Here is a 20,900-nt window from a genome sequence, read left to right as displayed (position 1 = left end):
AACTCGGCCCTCCAGCTGTTTTGGGACTACAATACCCATCATCCCTGACCACTGGTCCTGTTAGCTAGGGATGATGGGAGTTGTATTCCCAAAACATCTGGAGGGCCGAGTTTGGGGATGCCTGAGTCTGGGTTGTAAAGGTGTTTTTGCATTTATATTCTAACTTTTTCTCCCATGAGCTCAAGGTGGTGTAAACTTAACTCCCACCTCCTGCTCTTCATTTAATCGTCACAACGTCCCTGTGAGGCAGGTTAGGCTGAGAAGCAGCGACTGGCCCCCAAGGTCTGCCAATGAGCTTTATTTTAGCCAGGTGGAGGGATTTGGATCCCCATTTCCCCCTAGCCCACCACTCTGACCATACTGGCTTGTTTCCCCCCTCCCCATTTTATCCCCACAAGAACCCTGTGAGGGAGGCTGGGCTGAGAAAGAAGTGACTGGTCATACAGTGAGCTCCTTTGTTGGCAAGGTGATGTCTCTGCTTTTTAAGATGCTGTCTAGGTTTGTCATTGCTTTTCTCCCAAGAAGCAGGCGTCTTTTAATTTCGTGACTGCTGTCACCATCTGCAGTGATCATGGAGCCCAAGAAGGTGCTGGTTTTCCCAGTAGTGATGTATGGAAGTGAGAGCTGGACCATAAAGAAGGCTAATCGCTGAAGAATTGATGCTTTTGAATTATGGTGCTGGAGGAGACTCTTGAGAGTCCCATGGACTGCAAGAAGATCAAACTGATCCATTCTGAAGGAAATCAGCCCTGAGTGCTCACTGGAAGGACAGATCCTGGAGCTGAGGCTCCAATACTTTGGCCACCTCATGAGAAGAGAAGACTCCCTGGAAAAGACCCTGATGTTGGGAAAGATGGAGGGCACAAGGAGAAGGGGACGACAGAGGACGAGATGGTTGGACAGTGTTCTCGAAGCTACAAACATGAGTTTGACCAAACTGCGGGAGGCAGTGGAAGACAGGAGTGCCTGGCGTGTTCTGGTCCAGGGGGTCACGAAGAGTCGGACACGACTAAACGACTAAACAACAACACAGTGAGCTCCATTGTGGTTGTGCAGCGGGATTTGAACCCCAGTCTCTCCCAGGTCCTAGTCTGGCACTCTAACCACTGCACCCCACTGTTTCTTTCCCCTTCTTTCCCACTTCCCTCTCCAAAGTCTCCTCCAGGTCACTGCTGAGCATAATATGGAAACTGAGGAAGCAGGTCACGTAAGTTGTGCACACACATCACCTTGAGAGCACATTAGAAGCACTTTTTGTCCCACAAAAATAAATCGAGGCACTGTAGTTTTGGGTTTTTTTTACCTCTCAGAGAGTTAAGATTCTCAGCAACGTTGGACGAATGATAGTGCTCAGACTGCTTTGAGGAGTGAAAATGTGCTTTGGATATGCTTTAAGTCCAGATACTCCAACTGAAGGACAGCTTTGTAGGTGGGAGTGGCCTTCAACAGACGGATATAAATCATTAGAAACCCAACCAGAGCCTGGTGGATCACACCAAATGGGACTCAGCTAGCCCAACATCCTGTTCTCACAACAGCCCCCCCCCCCAGATGCCTGTGGGAAACCTGCAAACACAGCCACTGCTTGGAGGTGCCACCTGTCTATTTACCTTTATAGGAACTTGCTTCATTGGGGATGTTGCCTGAGATCTGGGAGTCCACCATGAGCTGCAGAAAGTCAACTCTGTCCTGCAAGGGAACAGAGACAGAGGCAAGGGTTAGCAGGACAGAACGGAGTGTCAATCACACACCTGACCTTTCACATGCGATGTCCAGGAAGGGGCCATACTGACTGGGTGCTGATTCGTTTGACGGTCCTTCTTGATTTTTTTGACAGCATCAATAAAGAAGTCTATGAAGGCAGTAGATGACAGGGTGAAGTTTAGTTTATTCAGCAGCAGTGAATAAACTCAACTGCCCCCTGTCCCCCCAAAACAGTACTTCTGTCTTGTCAGGATTCAACCTCAATCTGTTAGCCGCCATCCATCCTCCAACTGTTTACCTCACCACTTTTTCCAGGAAAATGCACTCTTTAGCACTGAAAACATCAAATTGCAGAAATCCTAGTTGATGTTTCATCAACTTGCAAAGCCGCCCACTCTTGCTTGCCACAGGGCGACTGTCACAAGACTGGCTGCAGAACACTCACTTTCCGGTATTCAAGAAAGGTCCAGGTGAAAGGCAGAGGCCTTGGGCCAGGAACCCCCAGCTTCTTAAACAAACTGTGTGGCCAGATTCCATAGCTGGAGAGACAGCCAGTGAGAGAAAACCAGTTTAAGAGGTGTTGTAATGAAAGCATGTGCCGGACCGGAAAAAATGGCTGAATAGCAAGTAACCTAAGTGTTAGGTGCAGGGTTTTGTTTTGTTTTGATGGTTGGGTTTGTTTGTTTTTGTATTGGACTACTTGCTTGGACTACTGCAATGCACTCTACTTGGGGGTACCTTTGAAGGTGACTCAGAAACTGCAATTAATCCAGAATGCGGTAGCTAGACTGGTGATGGGAGTGGCCGCCAGGACCATATAACAACGGTCCTGAAAGACCTACAATGACTCCCAGTACATTTCCGAGCACAATTCAAATTGTTGGTGCTTACCTTGAAAGCCCTAAACGGCCTCAGCCCAGTAGACCTGAAGGAGCATCTCCACCCCCATCGTCCAGCCCGGACACTGAGATCCAAGGCTGAGGGCCTTCTGGCGGTTCCCTCACTGTGAGAAGCAAAGCTACAGGGAACCAGGCAGAGGGCCTTCTCGGTAGTGGCACCCGCCCTGTGGAACCCCATCAGATGTCAAGGAAATAAACAACCGACATTTAGAAGAAATCTGAAGGCAGCCCTGTTCAGGGAAGTTTTTAATGTGTGACATTTTAATGTATTTTTAATCTTTGTTGGAAGCTGCCCAGAGTGGCTGGGGAAACCCAGCCAGATGGGTGGGGTACAAAGAATATATTATTATTATTATTATTATTATTATTATTATTATTATTATTATCTCTCTTCACCACTCTCTTACCCAAGAAGTGGGGGCTATATCACCAAGTAGTTACAAACCACAGGCGGGAGGTGATGACCCAGCCGCTGCTGTAAGGGCAGAAGGCATCGCGGAAAGACATGTTCACTACAACCAGCTATGCCACCCACCTGCTCAACTTCACCCCCAACTGGCCCCCACCCTCCAGAACGCACTGGGATCAAGAGAGCCAGAAGCTGATCTCATCATTGGAAAGGTCCTGCCTAAACTGAAATCAGTGCTAATAACTTTCTGGATTTTTTGTTGGAAAGGGTAAATGAGGAAAACATATGGGCTAGCGTTTGGATGCCTACGTCAGACATCGCCATGCAGACTCAGAAAACATTGCAGCATCCATCCCACAATAAGCACCCATCTGGAAGGCCCCTCCCTGACACTAGTCCTCATGAGTTAATGTCATAATCAACGGTCCACAAGGTTCTTTCTTGAATCCTTGTATTCCAGGGCTGACATACGTCTGAATTTTCCTGGACATTACTGGGATTTCAAAGGTGGAATTGACATCTGGGGGGAATTTCCAAAAGGCGGTGCTTTGTCCTGGATCTTAGGCAAGTCAATTGAAAAAAACCCTGTGTTTCCGTAACAACTTTAGGGTCTTTTTAAAAAAACAAACAAAAACAAAACCTCAACAATTTCCTGGTTTTTACTTTTTGAAATATGGTAACCTTATTGTATTCCATCTTGATCAGTGAGATTATCTGCAGGGGCCTCGTCAGTCATTTCTCTGCTTGAAGGCAACAAGAAACGGAGCCTTTAGTGACATTGGCCTAGTCCTGTGGAACTCCCTGCCACTGGAGATTCCCCAGGCACCTTCCATTCCAATTTTTAAATGCTGGTGGGAAACGTTCCTGTTCTGTCAGGTTTATGCAAGTAGTTAAGAATGCATATTTTCACAATAGTTACTGTAGTTGATTTCTGGTTTTAATATTTAAAATATGGTTCCTATTGTATACTTTCATACACAAATATTGTAACCCACTCTGATATTTTAATGAGAATATAAATATTTGTATGAATAAATGTTGAAAAAAGTCAACTTGTATCAGAGAGCCCTTCAAACTGAGGATGTCATCAGAAAGAGGACTGCCTTCTGCAATGGAGGACACATGGCCACCGTATGTTCTTTGTGTGTGTATGTGTGTGTGCACAAGCACGCACACTTGGAAGAGGAAGCTGATGTCTGTAGCTTTGCCGCACGTCCCTTCCCAAGCTGGAATTTGAAAGCAAATTGATTTAAGGGGGGGATGGACGACTAAAGCGCTAGCAATTATTTTGTCATTTGAGGAAAATAAGCCTGTGGAAATGCAAGATAACGCAAGAAAAAATGAGTGTGCTAACCAATTATTTTCTTAAAATATAAAATAGGAGGAGGAATAATCAATAATGTTAAAACTATGTGGCAGTTGTTTTAGGACGATTGCTGCTGTTTGTGTCAACCTGCTTCTTGAAAACAAGATAGTTTCTTTGCTGGAGCTTCCCAGCTTGGTTTTTTCTTTCTTTCTTTCTTTCTTTCTTTCTTTCTTTCTTTCTTTCTTTCTTTCTTTCTTTCTTTCTATGAAGAGCCCCTCCCTTCAACAACATAATCCTGATTTTGCTCCAGATAGTAGGGGGATATTATGCTAAACCAGATTGCGGGAGTATTATATATATTTTCCACCAGGGAGGAGGGCTGTGCCACCCCCATTCTGCTGAGTTGTAGCAATAATCCAGGGAGTCCCAAGGTCTGTACTCCTTTGGGGAACTGAGGCTGTTGTTGCTTTAATAAATATGATTTATTCACCTATTTACACTTTCAGTCTGCATGGAGAGAGTCCAGATCTTACAGCACGATCCTTTCTAGAGGGGCTTGTCCCCCACAGCAGTGCAGCCCTGGAGCACAAGGCATCTCACTCCACCAGCCTTCAGCCAGCCTGCCCAAGATGGATCCCAGTCTTTCTTCTTCCTTCTTTGTCCTCCCAGAACACCTGACCAAAAAACTCCCTTTCCTGTCACTTCAAACACATACTCCATCACCTTGGCAACATCTCTCTCCCCAGGCCAAAGGATTCCGTTGGTCTCCAATCTTAAATGTCGAAATAATTGAAATCTTACTATTTATTAATTCACAGGGTTTACGGAGGTCCCCCAAAATATTTGCAATATTAAGCCCCATGTGGAAGTACCCAGAGCCACAAGGCTGGGCTTGATCCAATCTGGAAAGGCAGTTCTTAACTGGTTTAGGTGCAGAAATAGAATCAATCAATCAATCAATCAATCAATCAAAACAGAGAGTGATGTGTCCTTCATGATGGAAATGTCAGCTTTGCTCTCCAGAAGCCTCTCTAGGAAGGCCTGTGGGATCTTGGGAGAGAAGGTAATGCTGAGCTGGATAGACCAGCAATGGTCTAAGAGATTGAGGTTGAATCCTGACAAGACAGAAGTACTGTTCTTGGGGGACGGGGGTGGGCTGGTGTGCATGACTCCCTGCTCCTGAATGGGGCAACTGTGCCTCTGAAGGACCAGGTGCGCAGCCTGGGAGTCATTTTGGACTCACAACTGTCCATGGAGCCGCAGGTCAATTCTGTATGCCGGGCAGCTGTTTACCAGCTCCATCTGGTACGCAGGATGAGACCCTACCTGCCCGCGGACTGCCTCGCCAGAGTGGTGCATGCTCTGGTTATCTCCTGCTTGGACCACTGCAATGCGCTCTCCGTGGGGCTACCTTTTAAGGTGACTCGGAAACTGCAATTAATCCAGAATGCGGCAGCTAGACTGGTGACTGGGAGTGGCTGCCGAGACCATATAACACCAGTCCTGAAAGACCTACAATGGCTCCCAGTACATTTCCAAGAACAATTTTAAGTGTCGGTGCTGACCAGGCAGAGGGCCTTCTCAGTGGTGGCGCCCGACCTGTGGAACGCCCTCCCATCAGATGTCAAGGAAATAAAGAATTACACAACTTTTAAAAGACAGCCCTGTATTGGGATGTTTTTAATGCTTGATGTTTTATTATGTTTTTAGATATGCAGGAAGCCGCCCAGAGTGACTGGGGAAACCCAGTCAGATGGGTGGGGTATTAATAATAAAATTATTATTATTATTATTATTATTGATGTGACTTCATATTAAGCCTGGAGCTGGAGTTGACAACATCTGCCTACTCTTCCTTTATAGAAGCTCTTCAGATACATTAAAATACTTATGACTGATGAAGATACTAAATGAACTAAGTGTTAAGTCAGAATCAGGGCCAAGCATTTTCGAGTTCAAGCTGTCCTTGCTTGAGTTTATGATGTAATCGTGAGTCAATGGCTTGAGGCAAGGAAGGGAGAGGCTGAACCCTGGAAGGGAATTTCTCTGCCTTATTCAAGAAGAGTAAAGAGCAGTTTTCCTGCTCAGTGTGATCTTGTGACAGAGATGCTGGCTGAGGCAAGAGGAGTGAAAGTCTTGCATCTTCCTCTGGCTGTGGTACAGTATCTGCTGGGCTGGAAAACACCTCCAGAGAAAGAGGAAGCCAGTCTGGTCTCGTGGGTTGTCTACAAGGAAATCCTTCTCCATGCAATGCATGGTTAAACTGTGGAACACACTCCCACAGGAGGCAGGGAGGACCAATCCACCAAAAGAGGATTGGACTGTTAGGATTTTACATAACCGATGCTGGCTAGTGTGATTAAATCACATGAGGTGTCTGAGAAGAGTGTGGGAACGGAAGACTGTCTTATCTCTTCTGTCTGAGAGTGTTATTGGACTGTACTTTCACTTTTGCTGTATGCTTTCGGTTTCTGCTTTTGAATTCTGGTGCTGGAGGAGACTCTTGAGAGTCCCATGGACTGCAAGAAGATCAAACCTCTCCATTCTGAAGGAAATCAGCCCTGAGTGCTCACTGGAAGGACAGATCCTGAAGCTGAGTCTCCAATACTTTGGCCACCTCATGAGAAGAGAAGACTCCCTGGAAAAGACCCTGATGTTGGGAAAGATGGAGGGCGCAAGGCGAAGGGGACGACAGAGGACGAGATGGTGGGACAGTGTTCTCGAAGCTACCAACATGAGTCTGACCAAACTGCGGGAGGCAGTGGAAGACAGGAGTGCCTGGCGTGCTCTGGTCCATGGGGTCATGAAGAGGCGGACACGACTGAATGACTAAACAACAACAACAAATTCTGTTTCTGCCAGAGTTTGGAGGGCACAGATGTGATTATGGATTCTCTGTATATATTGTGAATAAAACGTAGTTTAGATCTTTGGATGTCTCTATCTTCTTGCTGCGTGATGCCAGAAGACTTGTATGCACTTTTCATATGAGAAGTGTCGCAGAGGGGCACTCTGGAGTGAAGGGACATGCCATTCCAGAGATGTGCCTACTGGGAGATGCTCAGAGGTACCGGGGGTCTGCAGTCCCCCCAGGAGCATTTGCCAACATGGACAAGTTCATGGAGGAGAAGACTATCAATGTCTATGCTCTGCCTCCCATAGTTGGAGGCAGCAGTGCTTCTGAATTTCAGTTGCTGGAGATTATGGGAGGGGAGGGGGCTTTGCGAATGATTCCGGCTTGCTGGCTTCCCACAGGCCAGATGGGGTCCCTCAGCCTGATCCAACAGCCTCTTCTCATGTCCATAAGACTATCTCTGCCAAAGGCTGATTTAGTCCAGATGCCCCAATGGGAAACTTGCAAGAAGGACCAGAGGAGGAGAAGAAGAAGAAGAAGAAGAAGAAGAAGAAGAAGAAGAAGAAGAAGAGGAGGAGGAGGAGTTTGGATTTGATATCCCGCCTTTCACTCCCTTTAAGGAGTCTCAAAGCGGCTAACGTTCTCCTTTCCCTTCCTCCCTTCCCTTCCCAAACACTCTGTGAGGTGAGTGGGGCTGAGAGACTTCAGAGAAGTGTGACTGGCCCAAGGTCACCCAGCAGCTGCATGTGGAAGAGCGGGGACGCGAACCCGGTTCCCCAGATTACGAGACTACCGCTCTTAACCACTACACCACACTGGCTCTCAACAGAACTCCTCTCCCCATTTGTGATCTCCAGAAAACAGTCATCTTTCCTCCATTGGAGGTGGGAGAACATTGCCCTTGTGGCTAGTGGGCATGGATAGTTTTTCTTCTCTATGGATTTGTCTAAGCCAGGCTTCCTCAGCCTTGGCCCTCCAGTTGTTTTTGGCCTACAATTCCCATGATCCCTAGCTAGCAGGACGAGTGGTCAGGGATGATGGGAATTGTAGTCTCAAAGCATCTGGAGGGCTGAGGTTGAGGAAGCCTGGTCTAAGCTACCTTTCAAGACATCCCTACACCTTGTCAGGATGAATTCCACCATCCCTTTTGTCTGTCTGGGGCCCCACGTATCATATCACTTTAAACAGTCATGGCTTCCCTCAAAGAATCCTGGGGGTTGTGGTTTGTTAAAGATGCCGAGAGTTTGAAGACCCCCCCCCCAGTCCTCTTACAGAGCCCTGGTTCCAAAATGGATTAACAATCAATCACTCTGGGAACTGCATCTCTGCAACAGGAAAAAGGGTCACCTAGCAAGACTTAATGCCCTTAACAGACAACAGTTCCTGTTATTTTTGGGACGGGGGGAGCCAGTGTTGTTTAACGTGCTTTACCAAGTTGCTTCTCTCTGGATTTGTCCTTTTGAAGGGACTAGAGAGCCCTCTTGGCCTAAGTGTGCCCATAATGACGGCTTCTCCCCTAGTTAGATTAATGACATTTTGCAAATGACAAAAGACGTCCCGGCAATAAGGCAATGTCCAGGTCGAGGAAGTGTGAGTGATGGGTAGTGACCAAAGGACTCTGGGAACTGAGCCTGAGATTAACAGGAAGACTAACCTCAAGGTCTGTGCTTAATGCTATGTGTATGTAGCCCACAGCAATCACGACCACATGCTCTACATGTGTAATAAGGTACTGGGACTATATGAATAAGTGTTTTGTGCTCCTTGCAATGGCACAGAATTTTTTTGGGGTGCTAACCCAATCTATCGGCTTCTGCCATGGCTGAATTTGACTTTCCAGCTCGGTGTGTTCATTGGCTACATTCACCCCAAATTCTATTACAGTGGTACCTCGGGTTACAGACGCTTCAGGTTACAGACTCCGCTAACCCAGAAATAGTACCTCAGGTTAAGAACTTTGCTTCAGGATGAGAACAGAAATTGTGCTCTGGCAGCACGGCAGGCCCCATTAGCTAAAGTGGTGCTTCAGGTTAAGAACAGTTTCAGGTTAAGAACGGACCTCCAGAACGAATTAAGTTCTTAACCCGAGGTACCACTGTACCCTGAAATCTCCAGATTCGTATACGTGTGGAAAAGTAGCATTTAGAAGTATTGACCCAGAATGAACTATGGAAGCCCCTGCTAGGACAAGGTCGGCGGCTGTTTGCGGCTATATTCATTGTTTGTTGAGTAGAGCAGCGACTCGTGTGCAAGGACTGCGATGGACTGGGAACGGTTGATTTAGTGCCAAGTACATTGTAGAGACGCAGTGAGGGCAATGAGGCTATTGTATCAATAAGGGAAGAAGTATGAACAGAAATAAAAGACATTACAGGATATTAATATTATTTAAGATAAGTTCAATGCACAAATATATTCTTGTTCTTTTGCACACATTTCCTAATGTTTACTAATTATTAGTTTGTTTGAACATGGTTATGGGAGAGATATGGAAGCCTTTGCCATTTTCAAAAAGCATGCTCCTTCCTCACAGATCAGAGACAGAGATGATGAAGAATCTGTCAATTAGTTTAAAGATTAACTTTGGTGCAATTTGCCGCCGTTTACTGTGCTTGTATGGTATGTGTCGGTTATGTTCTGGGCCTCCGCACAAGTCAGTGAAGTGCACATAAATGGGAAGAACCCTGGAGAGTCCTCCTGGCTCGTGAGGAGACCCACCCAAGAACCCAAAGACGACGGCCTCTTCAGGCTCCAGGGAGGGGCTCCTTGCAAGCCAGGAGGACTCTCCAGGGTGCTCTCCACTTCTGGGTTCCACTTCTGGGTCTCTGGTAAGGTAAAAAAAAGGTAAAGGACCCCTGGACGGTTAAGTCCAGTCAAAGGCGACTGTGGGGTGTGGTGCTCATCTCACTTTCAGACTGAGGGAACCAGCGTTTGTCCGCATACAGCTTTCTGGGTCATGTGGCCCACAGAACTAAACCACTTCTGGTGCAACGGGACACACTGACAGAAGCAAGAGCGCACGGAAACACCATTTACCTTCCCGCCAGAGAGGTACCTATTCATCTACTTGCACTGGCGTGCTTTTGAACTGCTAGGTTGGCAGGAGCTGGGACAGAGCAATAAGAGCTCACCCCGTTGAGCGGATTCGAACCGCTAACCTTCTGATCTGCAAGCTCAAGAGGCTCAGTGGTTTAGACCACAGCACCACCTGCGTCCCTTGGGTCCCTAGCGCCGCATCAGTGCATGGTTGTGTGCAGATAGATCACATGTACTGTAAATGTACCTGCATTGGCCTGGCCAACTGTACAGTTTCTCTGTGAAGATGTCATGTCACAGCTGAAGTGGAATGGGCAACGTGAAAGTTAATATGTAATGAGTAGGATATATAAAAAGCTGTACAAAACCTGTGATCAGTGCAGCGCCCATTACTTTAGAGGACTGTCCTTTACTGCAGTGAAGGATATTGGGTGTGTTTTTAGTTCCCTACCTGGGCAAACCAAGGGCATGATTTTGGCCACCCCTGTGACACTTTGATTCTGGACCTGTTGCTGGATCTGAAAGTGGCGCCTGCTTCCCAGATCATCGCAGACTTCTGTTGTGGGGTGTGTGGGGGGGACCATAGGTGCCAGCTCCCTGGGGACCTGGGTGCCCAAGCACCCACAAAATTCCCCATGAGGGAGCCGGGTACGCACAAATTTCGGCTCCAGGGCCATGCACGCTGCATGGCAGCCACAGACCTAGGCACCCATGGTCGTGGGGCAAAGCTGACACTCCTGGCAGAAATTGGCTGGTTTGATGGGTGGGGTCCACCACATTGACCGGTGCAGGAAGCAAGGAGGGTACCCCTCTCATGCCCCACCAGTGTGGCACCCCAATATGTTACTGGCCACTCTCCAGCACGACAAGAGCTGGCTTCTTTTGTCCTGCAGGAGGTGTGCACAATGCAGCCCGCCTTTCAGAAAAAAGCTTTGTGCCTTTGGGAGTTTCTTCCTTCACTTAACAAAAAGGAGCATTGATTTATTTCCTCTCCGTCTCTCTCCCTCTGCTCATCTCGCCCACAGACTTGCGGACAACCTGCTTCTCTGCCATTTATACATTGCTAAAGCTCTGCCACAGCTGACCTTGGCTGGCGCAGCCTTCCCATCGATTTCAATGCAGTGATGCTGATCTATACCAGCAGCCAGGGAGCAGGGCCTGCTTCTCTCTGGGCACGACTCATTTGCTTTGGAGGGTATGTGTGTATGTCTTCTGAGCTCAGGCTTCAATTGCTGGCTCTCTGGTTTTAGCAGGGGGATTTCGGTATTGCATGGAAACTACCCTTATCATATAAGGGTTGTGGGAACTCTCAAGGAGGGGAGCTCAGAGGCAGCACAGTCCCTTTGCCTTGAGGAGTAAAGGTAAAGGTACCCCTGACAATTAGTTCAGTCACAAGATGGAAAAGATTTCCATTAAGACCCTTATCTTGCCCCTTTTGCTTTCAGGTGACATATTCATGATGGCTTCATGTCTGCAGGTCCAGAGGAAGTCTGAGGAGGAGGAGGCAGAAGCTGTAATCAGGATACAACCTAAGAGGTATCCGTTTAAATTTTAAAGGCTAGCAAGGTTAAAGGTACAGGGATAGTCTAGGAACCTGGCAATCCCTTGCTGTCTAAATCCCATGGAAACCCCTTTCTGCAAGCTGTGTTGCACCCAACTTTCCAACAACATTCTCACTTTATGACTAAATGTCCTGAAAAGGGCTAAGAGGTGTATTTGAAGAGGAGTGAAATAGCCTGGGATTCTTCCCTGTTACTTCGAAAGAAAGAAAGAAAGAAAGAAAGAAAGAAAGAAAGAAAGAAAGAAGAAAGAGAGAGAATAGAAGCATCCAAAGACACATACAATTTCCAGGAAAAAAGCTTCCATTTTTATTGGAAGCAAAATCTGGGAGTTGAGCAGGGGAAGAGGGGAAGGATGGCTTTCATATAAAACAGCTGAAGCAAAATTTAACAATAGGTGGTTGAATAAAAACAGGCTGAATTTTCAGGAACTTCTCCATCTTTCCCCAGCCCAAAGCTAAAGCAAGGATTTCTTGACTGTGATATTGTTACGGAAAGATTAATTTTTAAAAGTGGCAAGCTGTATCGGTTTTGTTCTCTAAGCTGACAGCAGGCAGGCATGTTGGAAGTTTAAACTGAGTGTTGAACAATACTGTTTTCTCATTTTTATCTCTTTTTTCTTTGCTACCTGAAAGTTAGTGCTGCAATATTGGAAGACACAAGATCTACCCACCCTGGAAGAATGGCAGATGAAGGTGATGGACTACATGGAACTGGCGGAAATGACCGGCAGAATCCGAGACCAGGGAGAAGAGTCGGTGGAAGAAGATTGGAAAAAGTTTAAAGTCTACTTACAGAAATACTGTAAAATTAATGAATGTTAGAATGATGTTGGATAAGAAGTTGAGTGGTTTTTAGCTATAATGCTATAAGGAATATGAAAAAATGGATTATTAACAGGTAAAAATTTAATGTTATAATATTTTAAGATTAAAGACTAGGATAAACAAAGAGGGAAAGGATTTGCTGAACTAACAAATTGAACTGGAATACAAAAAAGGGAGGAGTGAGGAGGTCCGGGAAACAAGCAAATGAAAGATAAGTAATGGAAAGATGGAATTGTTTTTAACTATTTTTATTTTGTATTTTTCTTTTTCCTTTTTTCATTTTGTAATACTTTGAAAATCTTAATAAATATCTTTTTTTTTAAAAAAAAAAGAAAGAAAGTTAGTGCTGCAAGTGGAAAGCTGTTCCCTTGAGAGTTTTATTGGCGTTACAATATTACTCCTCTCTTAACCCATTTAACCCTGTCACCCTCTCTTGGGCCAGATGATTTAACTCATGCACCTGTATGATTGAATTTATTAATCCAGAGCAGAGAGAGAAAGGTGTGTCCAAAGGTAAGCAAGAAAAATCCCCAAACAGCATCCTCTTCCGGTGCTGCTCTTAAACCTCACATGGCTCAGTGGGGCTTTTGACCATCTCTGGGCCCTGACTGCACTTGCCAAGTGCTGGGGTTGCCAGTGTTTGCAGTCCTGCTCCCATCACCCCGCCCCCCCGTTTCCACATAAATCACACAAATCTTTCTAAGCACCACAACCTCTTCCTCTGCTGCTGTAAACTGAGCAGGCTAAAAGCCCTCGCCTTCAGCTAATGAACAGCCCGGCTGTGCCACCTGTCCAGAGCATGTAAATTGATGCAAATCTGCCCATTTCACACGATTTATCCCACCTTCCTGAAATCAGCCTGAAACAGTTTGAGAGAGGCTGGGAAATAACTGATAGCAGAACTTTCACACATTGCAACATTAGGGCAGCCCAGTTTCCGGAGGGAAGCAATGAGAGAGGCATTAGCGGACTATTTCCAGGTAGGTGTGGGAAACCAATCTTGTTAGATCTTAATGTGAGACTTGCCAGAGGTGCCGTATTCAGCATTAACAGAAAGATAATCAGTTTCTTTTCTTCGGGTAAACAAGCCACCTGCCCTTTGGACAAATATTATCCACCCACCGCTGAGGCTTAGGACCAGTTTATATACTCAGCAGAATTAAGCTGTATGCCCCCCCCCCAATTTTACCTTTTCAGGCTCTGGGTACAGACAGATTGCCTGCTTACCATGGAAGTTCGGGTGCAACTCAGACAGGGGTGTACCTAGAGGTTGGCAAAAGCTGCTGGGGGAGCAAATATCACCCCAGAAATCTATCTCCAATTATCTGTGTAAGGTGCTGAGTTTAAATAAGAGCTGGGAGCTGAGTGTTAGGAGAAATGGCAAGTCAATATGAAGGTAGGCTGCTGGAGACTATGGAGTGTGCAACATAAATGTGTGTGGCGATGGGATGCCGCTGTCGCAGTGAGATTGAATGTAGGAGAAGCTCCCCACCCTTCTTGCACTCTGGACCAAAGGTGTGCATATTTTCACCTTTCCTCCTCGCCTTGCCCTCACCCTGAATGCTTTGAGTACTTCTGTCAAATGTAGTGATTTATAATGCGGCTATTGCAGTAAAGTGACTTTTTCAGGGTGGGGGTGCCAATACAGCTCTTTGCCAAGGACACAAGGGACCCTAGGTATGTCCCTCAACTCAGCTTGCCAAAGTGGGGAGGTCTTCCGTGGGTTAACAAGACAGATAGAGCTAGGGGCCTCCAGATTCCCAGACTGCCCCTGTGTCTTTTAACCTCTTAAGCTGACCTCTCTGTCTCTTTTGATGGGAAGACGGATATTCTCAGGTTTTATGCTGTTTTACAACTTCCTGCTCCTCTCACACGACTCTCTCAGACCCCAAGATGAGAGGCCACGCTGGAACTCAAAAAAGGATATTGCAAAGTTGAGAAAAGGGAGAAAGTTGAGAAAAGGCAGCCAGAATGGATGGAGCAACTCACCTATGCAGAAAGGTTGCCACTTTTGGGACTTTATAGTTTAGAGAGAAGGCAAGTTTATGGCGTAGAGGAAATGAGTAAGGAAAAGTTGTCCTCCCTCTCTCATTAACACTAGAACTCCAGGATATCCAACGAATCTGAACGTTGGACTATTCAGGACAGACGAAAGAAAGTCCATTTTCAATGCAGCACATAGTTCTCCCACAGGAGGCTGCGATGGCCACCAACATAGATGGCTTTAAAAGAGGCTTGGAAAAAGTCATGGGGGGGGGGGCTATTTAGGGCTAGTAGCCACAATAGCACAGGACGTGGGTGGCGCTGTGGGTTAAACCACAGAGCCTAGGGCTTGCCGATCAGAAGGTCGATAGTTCGAATCCCCGTGACGGGGTGAGCTCCCGTTGCTCGGTCCCTGCTCCTGCCAACCTAGCAGTTAGGAAGCATGTCAAAGTGCAAGTAGATAAATATGTACCACTCCGGTGGGAAGGTAAACGGCATTTCCGTGCGCTGCTCTGGTTCGCCAGAAGCGGCTTCATTATGCTGGCCACATGACCCGGAAGCTGTACGCCGGCTCCCTCGGCCAGTAAAGCGAGATGAGCGCCGCAACCCCAGAGTCGGCCACGACTGGACCTAATGGTCAGGGGTCCCTTTACCTTTTACCAGCCACAATGGCTCTGCTCTGCCTCTATGGTCTCAGGCAGAAATGCTTCTGAACACCAACTGCTGGGAACTACAGAACGTGAGAGTGCTCTTGTGCTTGGGTTCTGCTTCCAGGTTTCTCACAGGGATATGGTTGTGAGAGCACTGTGAGATACTCGACTCGTTTGGCTTGATCCAGCAGACACTTCTTACGTTCTGAATAGGCAGCAAGGATTCTGGCGATGCTGCCGGCAGGTGAATGACTGAAGCCAAGCAGCGCCCTCTGCTGCCTCGTCCTCCATCCTGCACCCAAGGCCCAGGGCTTTGCTGCTTGGCAACGCGGCAGAGGCATCAGATTAACAGACATCTCCCAGTGAAAATGTGCTGCGGTCCATGGGGAGAGTAAATGTGCGGAGCTTGGTGGAAAGAGGTGACACGTCAGGAAGGTGAATATCATGGGAGGGCAACATTTGCACTCGTAATAGGATAGCAAATGGTGCTTTTGATATGGTGTGTGGGAGAGAGAGGGGAAGCTGGTGCTGAACTTGCAGATGCAGATTCTTTAGCCGAATTTAAAGATTATGGTTTAGGATGGAACTTTGCAGTGGGGCCTGGCCCTGTCGCTTCCAGATTTCGAGAGGCTCGTCATTCTTCTTTAATGAGAGGTATCTGGTGTGGAAGCTGCTTGGGGTAGAAGCGTGGGCTGGCAGGATGCCCCTTCCAGAGTCATGTCCCCGTGGCTCCAGAATGCAGCCAGCCTCTCCCTTTTATGAATAGAAGGCAAGTTCCTGTTGGCCAAAGCAGCAAGGAACCCATCCCACTGGCAGCCATCTCTGTGGCTGGCAAAATGATGCTGTTTTTGGCATCCGTCTGTGGAGAGCAGGCAGCCACCCCACCCCTGCCTTTGGAAGCCTCATAATACGTTGTTGCAGAAGAGGGACTGTGAGCATCTTTACAGGAGGTGGGTTTCCAGGACCAGGTGAAACTGACAAGCCCCCTTGTTATTTTCCCTATTGCCAGGAGGCGTGATGTTGTTAAGCATAATGTCGCTGCATTTATAGCACTGAAATCTTCCTTTTCGCCTGCTGTTACATTTGCTGCTGCTTTGCCGTTTCAGGATGCTTGCTATTAAACTGCTCTTGCATTGCTGGTTTTGAGATTTCTCTCTGTCCCCTTTGTTGTCAGCCACCGGGAGCATAATCTGAAGAGAGGTTTTGTGGAAAGGCGGCTTATAAATTTACTTGTTTTCATAAAATCTATCTGCCGTTTGGTGATTAAAAAACAACAAAGCGGTTTATGAAAAGACCGAAGCACTAAAATCATCAATAAAAAGAGTTTAAAACATTCATATAAAATTTGAAATCAGAGTAGAGTGGTACTATTGCATTGGACACTTTATTTCTGTTGATGCAGCCGGGGATTATATTAGCTCGTTTTGCTGCAGCATCACACGGTTGACTCATGTTAACACATGGTGATGTGTTCGCAGCGGATCAACAAGGGTTTCTGACTCCCAGATGACCACAGCAGTGACATCCCCCACCCTCTAAATTGGGCTGCTGAAATAAGAGATACCAGGAGTGCTCAGTTCTGGTAACTTGTGGGAGAATCATGTAAGAAGATGTGCTCAGAGGCACCTTCAGTATCAAATCAAGGGAGAGATAGTACCTGCCTGACTCCCACTCTGAAAGAAGAAACCAAACCTGCTCTGCTCAAGCTGCAAGTGGGCTGCACAATCGTCCCTTGATTCAATACAAGTTTTTGTTGGGTTCGTTGTTCTCTCCATTGAAAGAGCGGGTCAGAGAGGGAAACTGGTGATTTTATAAGTAGCGGGAAATTTCTTGAGTGTTCTAAAAATGGTGGGAGGAGAAGGCGAATCTGGACGAGCTGAAAGGCAAAAATAACAGGCTATTTGTGCATCCAGGCCTCTCTAGATGAAAGGTTGCGGAAACATTTTAAAAGGATATGTTCTCAACAAGATTATGATTCCCAAAGCTTTTAGCTATACAGGAAAGCTTTCTTGCTAGACCTAGCAATTTATGGCACATCTATGGTAAATAGCAAAAAAAGGAGAGAGAAAACCAGCCAAACCCCAACCCTCTCATGATTAATCCCATTTTTATAGCTGCTGTGGGGCCTGCATAGGGGAGCCCAGCCTTGTCAAGTCCCTAATACATGATAATGAAGGGAGGGAGGTATAATTTAATTCCTGTGTCTTGAGGATATCCAATTCTGTGCTTTTCAATTGCCCTCCCCTCTCTGGACTCAATTGTAACTGAATAAACACAGCCAATAAAAACACAATTACAGAGATGGATGTGGATTGGGAGAACAGAAATTACTCTGTTAGTGTCAACGAGTCTTATAAGAATCACCCCTGATGTCTCCCATTTGAAAGGCCAATGGATGGGCAAGGAGGGAATGGCTTTCTGGATTTCCTCTTCTTGTTGTAAGTCTCTTTCCATGATAAATTCTTGTTTCGGGGGCTAGGGTGGCTGTCTAAGACCATCCCCTCAAATGCATTAAGAAGCCGGGGGGGGGGGGGGAGAAGCCTTCTGAAAGCCAAACTCCTTTCAGATCTTCTCTGAAAGGAATCATCCCTCAGAAGGCCTAATTTATTTTAACTGATTCTCATATTGTGTTTTTACACTGTAGTAACCAGCCCTGGGGCTTCACAGTAAAGGGCAGGTGAGACATTGGACAAATAATAATAGATGAGAAGACAAGTGGAACCTGCAAGAAAAAGTTGCAGTGTGGCGTGTGCCAGCCAGCCATGCCCTCCGGCACAATACTCCATTCCGTTCCCTCTCTGAACTGTCAGTCAGCATTCTTCTGCAACTGAGCACATTCAGTCCTCACTGGGCTATTTTTAGGATTACCTTTAGGGTCCCCCCCCCTCTAGTTCTTTCCCCCCTGAGTCTGCTAACCCCCCCCCCCTTCAGTATTGCTGATGGCGTTTCCACTATGGCACTCACACCTGAGTGGAAGAAGACAGAATGAAAGCAGTCAGTTGTTCAGCCTTGCTAACTAAATGGGACTCAGCTGCAACATACTTCTAACTCTGGAGACAAGGGTCAAAGAACAAGACATGACCTCTCTTGGAGTTCCCAGTGCCTAAGGCTGGCTGTATGAAAGAGACAGGTTGGTGCACTAGATGAGCCTTGGTCTGAGGCAATTCTCATTTTTACAGGTTGCAGGAAACGTCCAACACACTGGTCCCATTTAGTAGAAGAGACCCTGCAATGTTCTATCAACCAGTCAACACCACCAAACCATTGCAATTCTTGGATTTCATGGGGAAAGGCACTGCATAATTTCTATTAATATGCACGATGATTTCTATTAATATATAAAGTCAGCTATATCCAGGTTTGTGTTACACCCCAAAGACACAAAATGGAAGCAAGCACAATCAGTTAAAGCAAGACTTTGGAGACTCATTGAAGTGCAGAGAACAATCATGGCAACACTCTTGGTTCTTTCCATATTTCACATCATTCCATCTGGCCCCCTTTATTATATGAACACAACCCTGGAAGCTACGAGGAAGGGAGCACCCTCTCTGTAGCACCTTGTACCCGTGACACAGAGGAGTTCCCTGGAAATGTGAACAGTGACCTCGGCTTCAATGGCCTGGAGGAGGAGGAGCAGGTGGTGTTGCTGGGAATCTAACTCTCAAGTTGACCTAAACAATTGGACTTGCTGTCAAAGATGTGCAATTGCAACGCATTCAGAGAAAATAAAATGTTGAGATTCATAATTCAAACAAGAGGTTTCATGCACAGGCCTTGTGAGGTGAAACTCAAGTTCTGAAACCTAGAAATGGAATCAGTAGGGAACGCAAGGCCATTCGCCCATTGACCATTTCAGCTCCGAAAATTTCGATTTTGTGCATTATTCCCCTCCCCTTTTGCTTCAGCAGGAAACAAACCCAAGATCAGCACACAGAGTGACCTTGCTTGTTCTTACAGTGCAATGGACAGGATCAAAGAGGCAGCTCTCCAGGAAGCGCCGAGGGACCCTTCAGGAGGTTCAATGCGGCACCTTCGCAGTCTGTGCATCTGCGGTGAAAGCAACACACCACCTGCCACTCCAATTTAAAAAACAGAGGTGGAAGCAGCCCAGATATGCAAACACAGCTTTGGCATAACCTGCCCTGCCCTGGCTGGACACAAATGGGAATGACTCATGAGACTGGCAGGACAAGCACAACAGAACAGCTACCCGCCTCCTTAGCTTGGGAACAAAGAGCAACAAGAGCTTCAAGGATGGAAGCCCCGAGAGGAGAGCCACAGGCAAAGAGGAAGGCCAGCTTTTAGGGCCGAGGCCTTGTTCTGGGGGGCAGGGCAGGGACCCCGGGAAGCAGCAATTCTAAAGATGCTGTTTGTGTGCAAGCAGCCCTTTCTGTTCCAGGGCAGTCGTCACCAGCGCCTCTCTTTCAGATACGCAGCAATGAACATAATGTGCCTTGGCATAAAAGAGCCAGCGGCTTCCCGTGTGGGTCAAAGACGGGGCAGCCTGCAACAAGGGGAAGAACAAAGCCGCCTTTTGCCTTTCGGGAGGGGCTCTCTTGGCTGCAGACCACAGAGGCAGCAGTGCAGGGAGGGAATGGGCAGGAGGCAACTGGTAACGCTGTGGTTCCTGAACCCACCAGAGCTTCACTCCTCAGAGACTCGTGGCTGCTTGTCTTGCACGCTCAGCTGAATCATTACAAAAAGGCACCAAAGAAACCCTCACCCAGTAGAGTCTGATGTGTCTTTGTATTTTTTTAAAAAAAATCATTAAAAATATACATTTTATAAAAAAATCAAATAAATCTGGTGTTAACAACATGTACCCCCCTCTTTTCTTTTACAAAGCTGCAGAACAGCATCCCAGCAACTGAGGGAGGGGTCGGTTGGTTTCCTTTATATGGAAAGACGCTTTTTAAAGAAATGACAGAAGTGTTGTCCAACTAGCGCGTTCTCCCCACCGGTCCACAAATGCTGCATTCATTTCATGGACCCTCTTCTTCTTGCTGGCAGTTTTTCCTTTTCTTTCAGATTCACAAAGGACATTGGCACATGCAACCAACAAAGGAGGAACCAGACCCACAATAAGCGCAAAACGGACACCTCGTCAGGCCTCCCCCCCCCAGCTGTTTCACCTAACGCAGCCCAGATGTTGTTGGACCACAACTCCCATCTGCCCCAGGCAGAGGGGTGGAAACTGTAGTCCACAAGATCTGGATGGCACCAAGACTGACCCTTTTTTGGTGCTTGTCAGCTGACATGTCTGACAGAAACCCTGGAGAGGGGAATATCTTTAGGAGCACAAGAAGCTCAACTGGAACAGAACAGAAACGAAGGCGAGAGAGAAGTCTGATCACAAAACCACCAGGAGTGAACCTCGCAGGCATACAGGAAAGACATGACATTGAGACGAAGTGATTCGGCTGGTGCTTCTAAGGCAGAAGCAGCAAAGAGTGTCTGTGTGAGAGAGAAACCATTCTTAAAAGTCCCCCCAGCCTCCTAATTCACCCAGATAACAGGAGAAGGGAAGAGTGTTTGGAAGGCAGGATGGTTTCGGCTTCAAATTACATCACGACGGGGCCACCAAGTTTCCACAAGAACAGAATTCATCTCCTTGGCTTGAGAAAGGAAAGTGGGGGAAAGAGAGGAACACATCGCAAGCTGCTTCCAAAA

At 46.9% G+C, this 20,900-nt stretch overlaps 1 long non-coding RNA gene across 1 annotated transcript; it reads left to right on the top strand.

The window, feature by feature from the left end:
• Window positions 1-9,835: 9,835 nt before the first annotated feature.
• On the top strand, window positions 9,836-12,927 carry LOC114584842 (uncharacterized). Its single transcript, XR_013390682.1, has 4 exons — window positions 9,836-10,223; window positions 11,234-11,403; window positions 11,654-11,744; window positions 12,403-12,927. It is a non-coding gene; the product is annotated as an uncharacterized LOC114584842 (long non-coding RNA).
• The last annotated feature ends 7,973 nt before the right edge of the window (window positions 12,928-20,900 follow it).

Source organism: Podarcis muralis, chromosome 14 (genome assembly GCF_964188315.1).
Source record: "Podarcis muralis chromosome 14, rPodMur119.hap1.1, whole genome shotgun sequence".
NCBI classification, from domain to species: Eukaryota; Metazoa; Chordata; class Lepidosauria; order Squamata; family Lacertidae; genus Podarcis; species Podarcis muralis.
Note: the sequence above shows the minus strand (reverse complement) of the source record. Positions and strands in the feature narration are given on the sequence as shown.